Raw genomic sequence first — 11,609 nt, 5'->3', positions numbered from 1 at the left:
AAACTAGGCAGCATCTGGAACACATGGGCACTGGAAAAAAATTTCCTGAACAAAACACCAATGGCTTATGCTCTAAGATCAAGAATCGACAAATGGGGATCTCAAAAACTGCAAAGCTTCTGTAAGGCAAAGGACACTGTGGTTAGGACAAAACGACAACCAACAGATTGGGAAAAGATCTTTACCAATCCTACAACAGATAGAGGCCTTATATCCAAAATATACAAAGAACTCAAGAAGTTAGACCACAGGGAGACAAATAACCCTATTTAAAAATGGGGTTCAGAGCTAAACAAAGAATTCACAGCTGAGGAATGCCGAATGGCTGAGAAACACCTAAAGAAATGTTCAACATCTTTAGTCATCAGGGAAATGCAAATCAAAACAACCCTGAGATTTCACCTCACACCAGTGAGAATGGCTAAGATCAAAAACTCAGGTGACAGCAGATGCTGGCAAGGATGTGGAGAAAAGGAACACTCCTCCATTGTTGGTGGGATTGCAGACTGGTACAACCATTCTGGAAATCAGTCTGGAAGTTCTCAGAAAATTGGACATTGAACTGCCTGAGGATCCAGCTATACCTCTCTTAGGCATATACCCAAAAGATGCCCCAACATATAAAAAAAGACACGTGCTCCACTATGTTCATCGTAGCCTTATTTATAATAGCCAGAAGCTGGAAAGAACCCAGATGCCCTTCAACAGAGGAATGGATACAGAAAATGTGGTACATCTACACAATGGAATATTACTCAGCTATCAAAACAATGACTTTATGAAATTCGTAGGCAAATGGTTGGAACTGGAAAATATCATCCTGAGTGAGCTAACCCAATCACAGAAAATCACACATGGTATGCACTCATTGATAAGTGGCTATTGGCCCAAATGCTTGAATTACCCTAGATGCCTAGAACACATGAAACTCAAGACGGATGATCAAAATGTGAATGTCCTCCTTCTTTAAAGGGAACAAGAATACCCTTGGCAGGGAATAGAGAGGCAAAGATTAAAACAGAGACTGAAGGAACACCCATTCACAGCCTGCCCCACATGTGGCCCATACATATACAGCCACCCAATTAGACAAGATGGATGAAGCAAAGAAGTGCAGACCGACAGGACCCGGGTGTAGATCGATCCTGAGAGACACAGCCAGAATACAGCGAATACAGAGGCGAATGCCTGCAGCAAACCACTGAACTGAGAATAGGACCCCCGTTGAAGGAATCAGAGAAAGAACTGGAAGAGCTCAAAGGGGCTTGAGACCCCCTATGAACAACAATGTCAAGCAACCAGAGCTTCCAGGGACTAAGCCACTACCTGAAGACTATACATGGGCTGACCCTGGACTCTGACCTCATAGGTAGCATTGAATATCCTAGTAAGAGCACCAGTGGAAGGGGAAGTCCTTGGTCCTGCTAAGACTGAACCCCCAGTGAACTAGATTGTTGGGGGGAGGGCGGCAATGGGGGGAGGATAGGGAGGGGAACACCCATAAAGAAGGGGAGGGAAGGGATTAGGGGGATGTTTGCCTGGAAACCGGGAAAGGGAATAACACTCGAAATGTAAATAAGAAATACTCAAGTCAATAAAAAAAAAAAAGTAATACGGATTGTTGGTAAATGACATCCCATAGATGCATTAAAATATTATAGGCTACTGTTGTTGCTTTTGTTTACTATCTAGAACCTGATATACATGTCGCAAGTGCTGAGACATAAGACCAGAAGAAATTAAGCTGGTAGTTTCTTCCATAATGGAAAAAAAATCCATAATGCCAGAATGTCCTATGCACACTAGCAGGGAAGGAAAGTCAGTAACAGTCTTACTCTGTTATGAACCTGGTAGCAATAATAACCCCTGGACTGGTAGAAATCTGTCCACTGATGCAATAGTAACATTATGGAACTAACCAACCACTTTCTGATTCGATTTAAATCTCTCTCAACAAGGAAAAACAAAAAAAAAATAAAAATAAAAATAAAACTAATGTTAACTAGACAAGAAAGTCCCTGGTTGGCTAGATCATAGGACTGAGGAGAGAATTTAGTGCTATTATTCTGCCAAGTGTCCACAGTAATGATGTTTTCCATGAGTTCTTGTCTTTACATACATAGTTAAGTGTGTCTCTAACCCTCACCAGATAAGCTTCTTCGTGCAATTCTTGGTGGTTAGTACACACATCCACAACTGCCCGTAGTGTGGAAAACCTGGAAAGATTCTGGAAACCTCAGCTCCAAGTGGAACATCTATATCAGACATCCAATTCTTGGCTCAGTTATCATTGAAACTGGGACAGAAATATTAACTGATCCTGAAAGACTAGGTATCTGCTATAAAATAGTATTTGCCCAACATTAAGGCACTGTTGAATTATGAACCTATATGACTGTGACTACAATGGATGAAACCAGTACAAGATCAAGCTACCAAATTCCAAACATGAATGTTTGAGGAACGAAATATCTTGAAACCTAACCATGCATTATACAGCATGCAAGCTATAAATGTTATCCTTTTCTATGTACAATTTTAAGTTCAATGTGAGATTTAAACTTAATGTAAAGGAATTAAAAATAAATAATAAGCAAGGATAATAAAAAAAATTCATCTTGATAATAAGGCATGGTGGCATGTGGCAGACATGGCTACCGTAGTAGAAAGTTGAGAGACCACATCTCAACCACAGGCACAAAGCAGAGAGGGCAACCTGGAAGTAAGACAGGGCAATGGACACTTTTCAGAAACAATAAGGGAAGAGTGTGGTCCTCAGAATCTAAGTATACACATCTCATCTGCCAGGCTCCCTTGGGTAGTCTAATGTGACTTTGATAAGATATAAGACCTCCCATGTTATACTTTCAGTACATTTGCTACAGGTGTCTAAGGATCCCAAGAGAAAGGTTGCTTTGTGACAGTGGCCCTCCAACATTTCATGACCTTTGGCCTACCTATTTTTCCTGCAAAGATGATGTCTTCTGATCAAATATCTAGAAGAGGCCATGCTCACGCTGTGAATCTCTTGACATATTATATTCTCCTAAGATCTGTAATGCAGCTAGCCCCACCCCTCCACAGATTGTTGTGTCACAGGGATAAACTACATCTATTTTTCCAAGATGTCTTGGGCACGACTCTGTCTCTACTCATAACTCCCAAGCCTTCAACCTGCCCCATCCATTACTCTTTCTACTTGATTAATCTTTTATTCTCATTTAAATCGAATCCTCTTCTCCAATCTATCAGTTCTTGCAAGAGTTTTTTTGACACCATCCAACAAGGAAAGATTCTTCTACAACACTCTCCCAGAGAGCAGCAGGTCCTGCACAGTCTTCCAATGACATCATTCTTAGGAACATAATGATTTGGGGACAAAATTCTAACTGATGAAAATTCAAGGCCAGGTTCCTATCCTCTACAGCCATTTGCACTGTGATATTCATAGCTAATGGTGAGCATTGACTCGACCATGGGCTTTATATCCAATGTTTATAGGAAGCAAGAGTTCAAAGTTAAAGGTTTTATTTTCATGTAATTAAAGGCTACATCAAGCTATATCAAGCAGCACCAAATCTGTGCTTTTCCCTCAAGTAAAAGCTCCTGGAGGTCAAAAGTTTATATATATTTTTTCTCTAAATTACACTCCCAGAACCTAAAGTATAGCAGGAAAATAATTAGTACCATGTAATAAACAGGCACTCAAATGACAAATGAACAGAAGACTATAACGTGAGACAGTGATGCCTCTAACAGCTCCCAGCTCATGCCTAGTTTTACCTGTGTAACAATACTGATCAGGTGAAAGGCTCCTCTGCATACTGCGTGAGGAATGCAGGTGACTAGAATTCTTTTATCTTATACCTAAGGTTCGGAGGGGTTTCTACTGGCACTAGAAAGAGTATGAGATAAAATGTATAAGCTAGAACTCAACCACATGGCTATATCTTCCTGAATAAGAAGCTAGGATGTATATTCTAGCTGCACCCAGAAGACACTGGTGGTACCAGATTGCTATGAATAGCTAGGTAGCTTCTACCCCGGGGATGGGGAAAACCAGATGCCATTTTATCTCCCAAAAGAAAACCTCCTTTCCCCACATAGCACACATCAGCTGAATTATTTTCTCTTTTTAGTATATAAACAGAAACATGTATGAGGGACCCACCTTGATGTGAATACAACCACCTTGGTCGTACAAACTCATGAAGACAGTTGTGTGACGTGATGGACCAGGCACTGTTGCCGCCCTTTGCTTCTTCTTAGCTGACACTAAACATGCTAATTATTGAGAAACGCCAAGTCATCCACTCATAGCCAATCTTCTCAGCCTAGTATATGAGTCATTGCCCCCATAACTTTCTGTTCCAGAAATCTACCTCTCTTGCTGTTCCCTAGGACATACTTTTGCTCATAAATCCACAGTAAGCTGCAGTTTGTGCGATGCTAGACCTGTTTGTCTTTCTCTGGTCTCACAGCTCCTTGTGACTCGCTCTTACATGCTGTCTTTTCCAAGGCAGCAGGTAAAAATGAACACTTGTATAACATGAAATACAGTTTATTCATATCAGTACCACCATCTACTGTATCATCAGAGCTGGGAACAAGGACATCGCCAGTTCTCTCTGCTACCCCAGGCAGAATCCTTACACATGGCCTGTGTTAAGTCATACGTGCTATTCTATCTCCGCATACAATTTGAATCTGGCCTCTTCTCTTTGACTATGTTGTCTCCCTAGTTTTGGGTACAGGCTACTGACTTTAAGTGATATAGCATGTTTTGAAATAGCCTCCAGCCCACTAGTTTTCTAGTAAAACTGATTAAATTTCCTTCTTGCACTGAAGTTGTGTTTCTAAAGAAAAAGTTACTATATTCCACCCCAACAAGTGAAAACAAAGCAAGACAAACAATGAAGCCTTTTCTTTCCTTTCAGTTAAGTCCTAACCTTACAATGCTATCATTTCAATTCAACTTCTACTATCATCCTATCCCAATCCTGACTTAATATCTCTGCAGCCTTTTTATTATTTTCCTGCCCAGATAGTTTATGCTACACTGATTTCTGGCTCAATATTCTCAGTGTAAGATTTACCTCTAACTCTCTTTCTTCTTTACTTTATCTTATCCAATTATTCACCATGCTGGTCTATCCACTGCAATTTACTCCTCTAAAATTCACACACCATTCGGTATTGTCTTGCTTGCCTGATATCTTGAATACCCGTACCAACTTCAAGTATAAACTGGGTACCCTTCAACTATCTCAAAAGGATGTGGACTCAAAGTGAAACAACTATCCCACGAATTTTCTCTCTTGAGGTTAGAGGACTCTACCAAAATTGGAAGCAGGAGTGAGAACATTACGTTCTAGAACCCAAACACATTCTTTCTCCCTACAATACTCAAGAAATTATCACCACCACCACCATCACCGTCATGATCATCATCCAGCTAGTTGTAAACCACCTTTAATTTCCTACAGGCATACTTCTGTGCTTTCTTTGTTTGCTTTGCCTCAGGAATGTAGCCACCAGACAGGGCAATTTTGTGAGATTATCTTGTTTCCCAAACAGTTCATAGAGTGTTCCAAACTTGTTGCTGGAGCCACTATGTTTCATCCTTAAGCCTTTAAGCCTTGAACTTGCTCACCAGCTTCCAGCCACAAACGAGTCTTCCTGAGACAAGGTCAGGATGCCACCGAGTTCAAGGGTGAATTCGAATCATCAGAATCACACATGGCTCTATTGAGCAATTGCATTTCAAAATGCTGATGTTTCGTTCTGACTCAGAAACAGGGCTCTAGTCTGGGAATCCAGCGAGCGTGACATGAAGATCTCTTTTTACTAGCATCCCCTCCCCTTGTAAATCTGATGAGTTGTTCAGTGTTAGTTCAGACTCGAAATATCTGGCCTCCGCTTTCTCTTCCCACTTAACCTCTTTGACATCCATGTGGCCAATAGTTTACCTGAGATGTATGATCCCTTTGACCCTATAAAACATGTGATGTTTTAAAGATGTTTTTGTGAGACCCAACTTTCTGTTTTAGGAAGTTCTTTTAAAGGCATATGACCTTAGCGTTACTTCTTCCCCACTATTTAATGAGGCATATATTGGCTCTTGCAGCGTTTCATTTTCAAAGGAATTTTAAATATTTTTATTAATTCTTTGGTAATTTAATACATTGTATTTTTATCACACTTACCCTCTTCCCAGATCCTCCCAGATCCACCCTTTCCATAGCAAGCCATCTCTGTATCTTCAGTTTTTGGTAAGCTCGTTGTGTCCAATTTGTGCTGCACATAGACTCTTGGGAGTGTGGTCGATCTCCTGGGGCCACGCCCTTAGAGAAAACTAACTCATCCTCTCCCAGTAGCTATCCGTTCCCAGCAGTTCCTTAGCCAAGGGTGGGACTTTATGCCCAATCCCACCCACCGTCAAACTGGAATTTTGTCTGGGTGGAATTACATTTTACTTTTCTAAAAGTAACAACAGTTTCTAACTCCATACTAGTAATTTACTTTTTTTGTATAAAGAAATGAAAACTGACAAAGTTCATCCCAAAGCCACACAGGCAACTAAGTGACCTGCAAAGTACCTGAGCCTGGAACACAAATACAGTCCTACACTGATAAAAGCCTTTGTGTTTAAGAAGGGTTCTTTTATTTTGACGTAGCCATTTGGATGCCAAGGAGGTCTTGATGGGGCTCAGAGGCTGAGAGAGGGAGGCAAGCTTACACACAGCAAGGGAATGTGCTAAATATTTCTTCTGCAAACATTATTACAAATATAAACTACAGTGTTTTATATATATATAATATAAATGATTTATAAATATTTATAAATATATACAAAATAATATATATAATTGCATAGCAAATCTATAATATATTTATATAGTAAATGTATAATGGTATAGCAAAGCATCAAAACATTGTTTTTATATTTATGCTTATAAATATAACTAATTATTAAAACAATATTTTAATAATTTGCTACACCGTTTTAACAAGACTTTCTCAAAACCTTCCAGTATCCCTCTGCCACGAACTCATAGTCGATACAGAATACAAGCCCTAGAAAGATCTCTTTGGGGTGATGCATTCCAGCCACTTCCTGTCACTACTGAGGAAAGCCAAGGAATGACCTGCTAAAGATGATGAAAGACCAGCTCCCTTCTGACTTCATACAGCCCTACCTCACATTATGAGCTTCGCCTCACTCTGTCCAAGCTGCCTCTGCCCCCTCAACCTTACTGAGAACTGAAGGATACACGAGGAGTCAGTCATACTTCGCAATATTCTTCCTCCACATTATGCTAAAGTTCACATTATATGTCTTACAAAGGCATAAAATTTAAACACGTGTACTCAATCTACTTCATTATCTCAATGAAATTAAGTCACGTTTCACTGAGAGAAAATGGAAGTACTTTTAGGAAAATGGTGTAGAAAGTAGATACCTTTAAAATTCAATTACCCAAATTTCTAAACAAATAAGATTATTAAGGACAATGACTATTAAAACATTCTAAAAAGATTAGTCTGTAGTTAAGTTTCGAAGAGTACAAACTCTAAGGAAATAAAAAAGGCAATTAAAGCTAGAAACTAAAAGAGTTTTTAATCATAAAAAGAATGAGTAGTGGGGTAAATTTCTGTATGAATTCCTTTGATTTTAATTTTTAAATTAAAAAATATTATATTGTATTTATTTATTTATTTACTTACAGTACAGTCGTTATCCCCCTCCTAGTCCGCCCTCCCACTGTTCCTAATCTCATTCCTCCTCCCTCCTGTCTCCAAGAGGATGTCCCCACCCCTACCTCCAACCAGGCCTCCCCACTCCCTGGGGCCTCAAGTTTCTTGAGGGTTAGGGGCATCACTGAGCCAGGCCAGGCAGTCCTCTGCTGTCTATGTGGGGGGGGCCTCGTTCCAGCTGGTGTATGATGCCTGATTAGTGGCTCAGGGTCTGAGGATTCTCAGGGTTAGTTGAGGCTGCTGGTCTTCCTCTGGGGTCGCCGCCCTCCTCCCCCCAGCTTCTTCCAGCCTTTCCCTAATTCAACCACAGAGGTCCCTGACTTCAGTCCATTGGTTGGGTGTAAATACCTGCATCTGTCTCAGTCAGCTGCCTGTTGGGCTTCTCAGAGGGCCTCCATGCTAGGCTCATGTCTGTAAGTACACCACAGCATCAGTAATGGTGTAAGGCCTTGGTGTCTCCCCATGAGGCGGATCCCAGGTGGGCTGTCACTGGACCTCCTTTCCCTCAGTCTGTTCTACATTTTTGTCACTGAAGTTCTTTTAGACAGGAACAATTCTGGGTCAGAGTTTTCGACTGTGGGATGGCAACGCCATCCCTCCACTTGATGGGAAGAGGGAGCTTGTAGAGTCTATGTGTAAATTCTCAAGAGTAAGAATGTGATTTATGCCAGAAGCTCTGGGCTGCAAGCCAAGGGACAGAGAAGTGAGCTCTGTATACCAGGAGCTATGGAAGCTTCTAAATGTTCAGGGTAGATAGTAGGTGCTTCTGACTATACTTCTTGCTGATACCTCTTCTTCAAACTGCATCTCAATCACCCCCAGAATTCCTGGTCTATTCTCCTAATGAAGCAATGACTATATGCTGTTATTCTGAATTAGAAAAGAGTTTAAAAATTCAGCTCAGCTGCTACCCTCAGGCCTGTGTCTCATTGGGGTTCATGTTGTGATGTCTTAGTTGTATTCTACATAAAATGAGGAAAGGGGCCCTGACTTATGGGCAGATGTGAAAGACTGAGGTAATTTCAGTGAGTCACTCAGTACAAAGCTTAACATACTGTCAGCACATGGTAAGTTTTAACGATTTAACTATTTTGATAAGTGAGACTGAAAACAGACAGGATGAACAGGAAGTGAACAGGAAGTCATAGTGGGAGTTCAAATATTAGTCAAGTAAATTAATATACTTATCTTTGTAGCACTCTTCATTTTTTTCTTGTCCTTTTTGTCCTGTTAAAGCACACATGCCCACACATGTGTACATGCGTACACACGCACACACACACACACACACGCACACACACACACACACACACACACACACAGAGCAATTCATGTTTTATTAATGAAAAGGTATAAGATAAAAAGAGTATGACTTTCCCAGATACGTTTTAGAACACATTGATTCCTATGTGGGGAGACAGAAGGCAATTTGGATCCACGTGAATTATAATCAAGAAAGAAATAAAAAAAATACATCATAGAAATAGATGGACAATGGATTAAAATGGGTTTCTGAGGTTACATGATTAGAGTCTCAGTGACAGATTAAAAATGGTGAAGCAGACAGTAGGTGTTCTTTCTCCAGTGCGGTGCAATGTCTTGGGTTCCGTTTGTCTGTTGGAGGACACTTCACCAACTTCAAGGTTGCTTCTATTTCCTGGCTACTGTGAATGTGATGGCAGTGGGCACTGCTGAGCAAGTGTCTGTGGAGGAGGAGGTTACACCTGTGAGCATGAGCGCCAAGGAGCGGTGTAGCTGGGTCAGGCGGTAGATTTACTTTTCTTTACACTGATTTTCAGAGTGACTACATCAATTTGCATCCTACCAAAAGTGAATGAAGTCTCCAGTCTCCCCACAATCTTTAAAGTGTTTGTTGTCAGTTGTTTGAGTCATTCTGACTGGGGTTAGATAAAATCCCATAGTTGCTGTCATTTGCATTTCCAGGATTACTAAAGATGATGAACATCTTTACTGTTTTTTTCTTTTTTAACTATCTTTTCTACTGAGAACTCTCTGTTTAGTTCCCTAGTTCCTTTTTTTAAAAATTGGATTATTAGTTCCCTTGGGTGTCTGCTTTTTTTGAGATCATTGCATATTCTGGATATTAATTCTGGGTTAGAAATATAGCTGTCAAAAACTCACCAACATTCTATGTGTTTCTACTTCACCTTGTTGACTGTTTCCTAAGCTGCACAGAAATGTTCTAGTTTCAAGAGGGACCAGTTGTCAAGTGTTATTTTTATATCTGGCCAAATGGAGTTCTGTTTAGAAAATCCTTTCGTACGCCTATATCGTAATAGGATTTTGCTTATGTTTTCTTTGCGCTTTAGTGTTTCAGATTTCAAATTTATGTCTTTGGTCCACTTAGATCTCATTTTTGTGCAGGATGATGGACACAAGTCTAATTTAATTCGTCTTCATGTAGGCAGCCAGTTTCCCCAGAACCATTTGCTGAAGATGCTGTCTTCTCTCCAGTATATGTTTTTGCTTCTTTGTCAAATATCAAAGAGCTTTAGTCATGAGTACTTATGTCTGAGTCTTCTATCATCTACTAATAGTAGAAGTGTCTGTTTTGTGCTGGTGCCATGCTGTTTTTATTATGATAGCTCTATAATATATCCTGAAGACTGGTATAACAATCTATCTAGGATTCATTTGCTTGGTGTTGTTAGCTACCCAGAGTCTTTTTTGATTCCATATGCATTTTAGGAAATTTTCCTATTTCTGTCATAGGTATTTTGATTGGATTACATTAAATCAGGAAATTACTTTTGGTAGGATGGTCATTTTCATAATATTAATTTTATCCTTCCATAAACATGGGATGTCTTTCTATTTTCTGATGTCTTGATTTTTTTCTTTAAAGATATGAAGTTTTCACTGTAGAAGTCTTTTACCTCCTTGTTTGGCTTTATTCCAAGATATTTTTTAACATTTTTGATTTTACTGTAAATAAAAGTGTGTCCATGATCTCTGTTTTTTGGTGGTGTATGAAAAGCTGATGATTTTTTTGTGTATATTGCTTTTGTATCCTGTTTCTCTGCTGAAATTGTTGACTGTTTCTAGATGTTTCCTGGTGGATTTTTTGGAATACTATATATGTATAATTATAATATTATATATATAACCATATAATCTGAAAACATAGACCATATGGCCTTTCCCTTTTCTTATTTTTATCCCTGTATTATCCTTCCCTTCTGTTATTGCCCTGGATAGTACTTACATCACTATTTTCAGAAGGATTGGGGCTCATGGGCAGCCCTATCTTGTTTCTGATTTCAGTTGGCATTGCTGCCATGCCACCAGAAAATATTGTGCAAGCTGTCCAAAGTGGTATACAATTACCAGTCTTACTCAGCTGCAACACACATGAACCACAACAACTATCAGCATAGTAAGATATCCGTAGATGTAAAATAAATTGGTATCTACATGATAAGTAATAACAGCTAGATGTAGGGCTCATGCAAAAGAAGGAATATCATGTCTGGTACTTGAAATTTTGCAAATTTATTGAGGCTAGTGAGATCATGAACTTTGCGGAAGAATCTACTACTATCACTTTTCTAGACCAGAACAATTCCTCATCACATTCTAAATCTTATCTTATAGCCACAGATAAATATAGCTACCACCCCTCATCAAAGGCGCTTTTCTTTACAGCAGATGGAAATAATCACAGAAAACCACAACTGGGCACAATGCAAAGACCAACAGATCATGGGGAGCCTATCCCCAATTAGTATTCTACAGGACAACTCTTGAATCCATGGCTAGAAAACATTATGGAAGAGGGGGCAGAAGGCATCTAAGAGGCAGAACCAGGAAGTCTTCTGTGAAACAATCTT

This window comes from Rattus rattus, chromosome 8, assembly GCF_011064425.1.
Source record: "Rattus rattus isolate New Zealand chromosome 8, Rrattus_CSIRO_v1, whole genome shotgun sequence".
NCBI classification, from domain to species: Eukaryota; Metazoa; Chordata; class Mammalia; order Rodentia; family Muridae; genus Rattus; species Rattus rattus.
Note: the sequence above shows the minus strand (reverse complement) of the source record.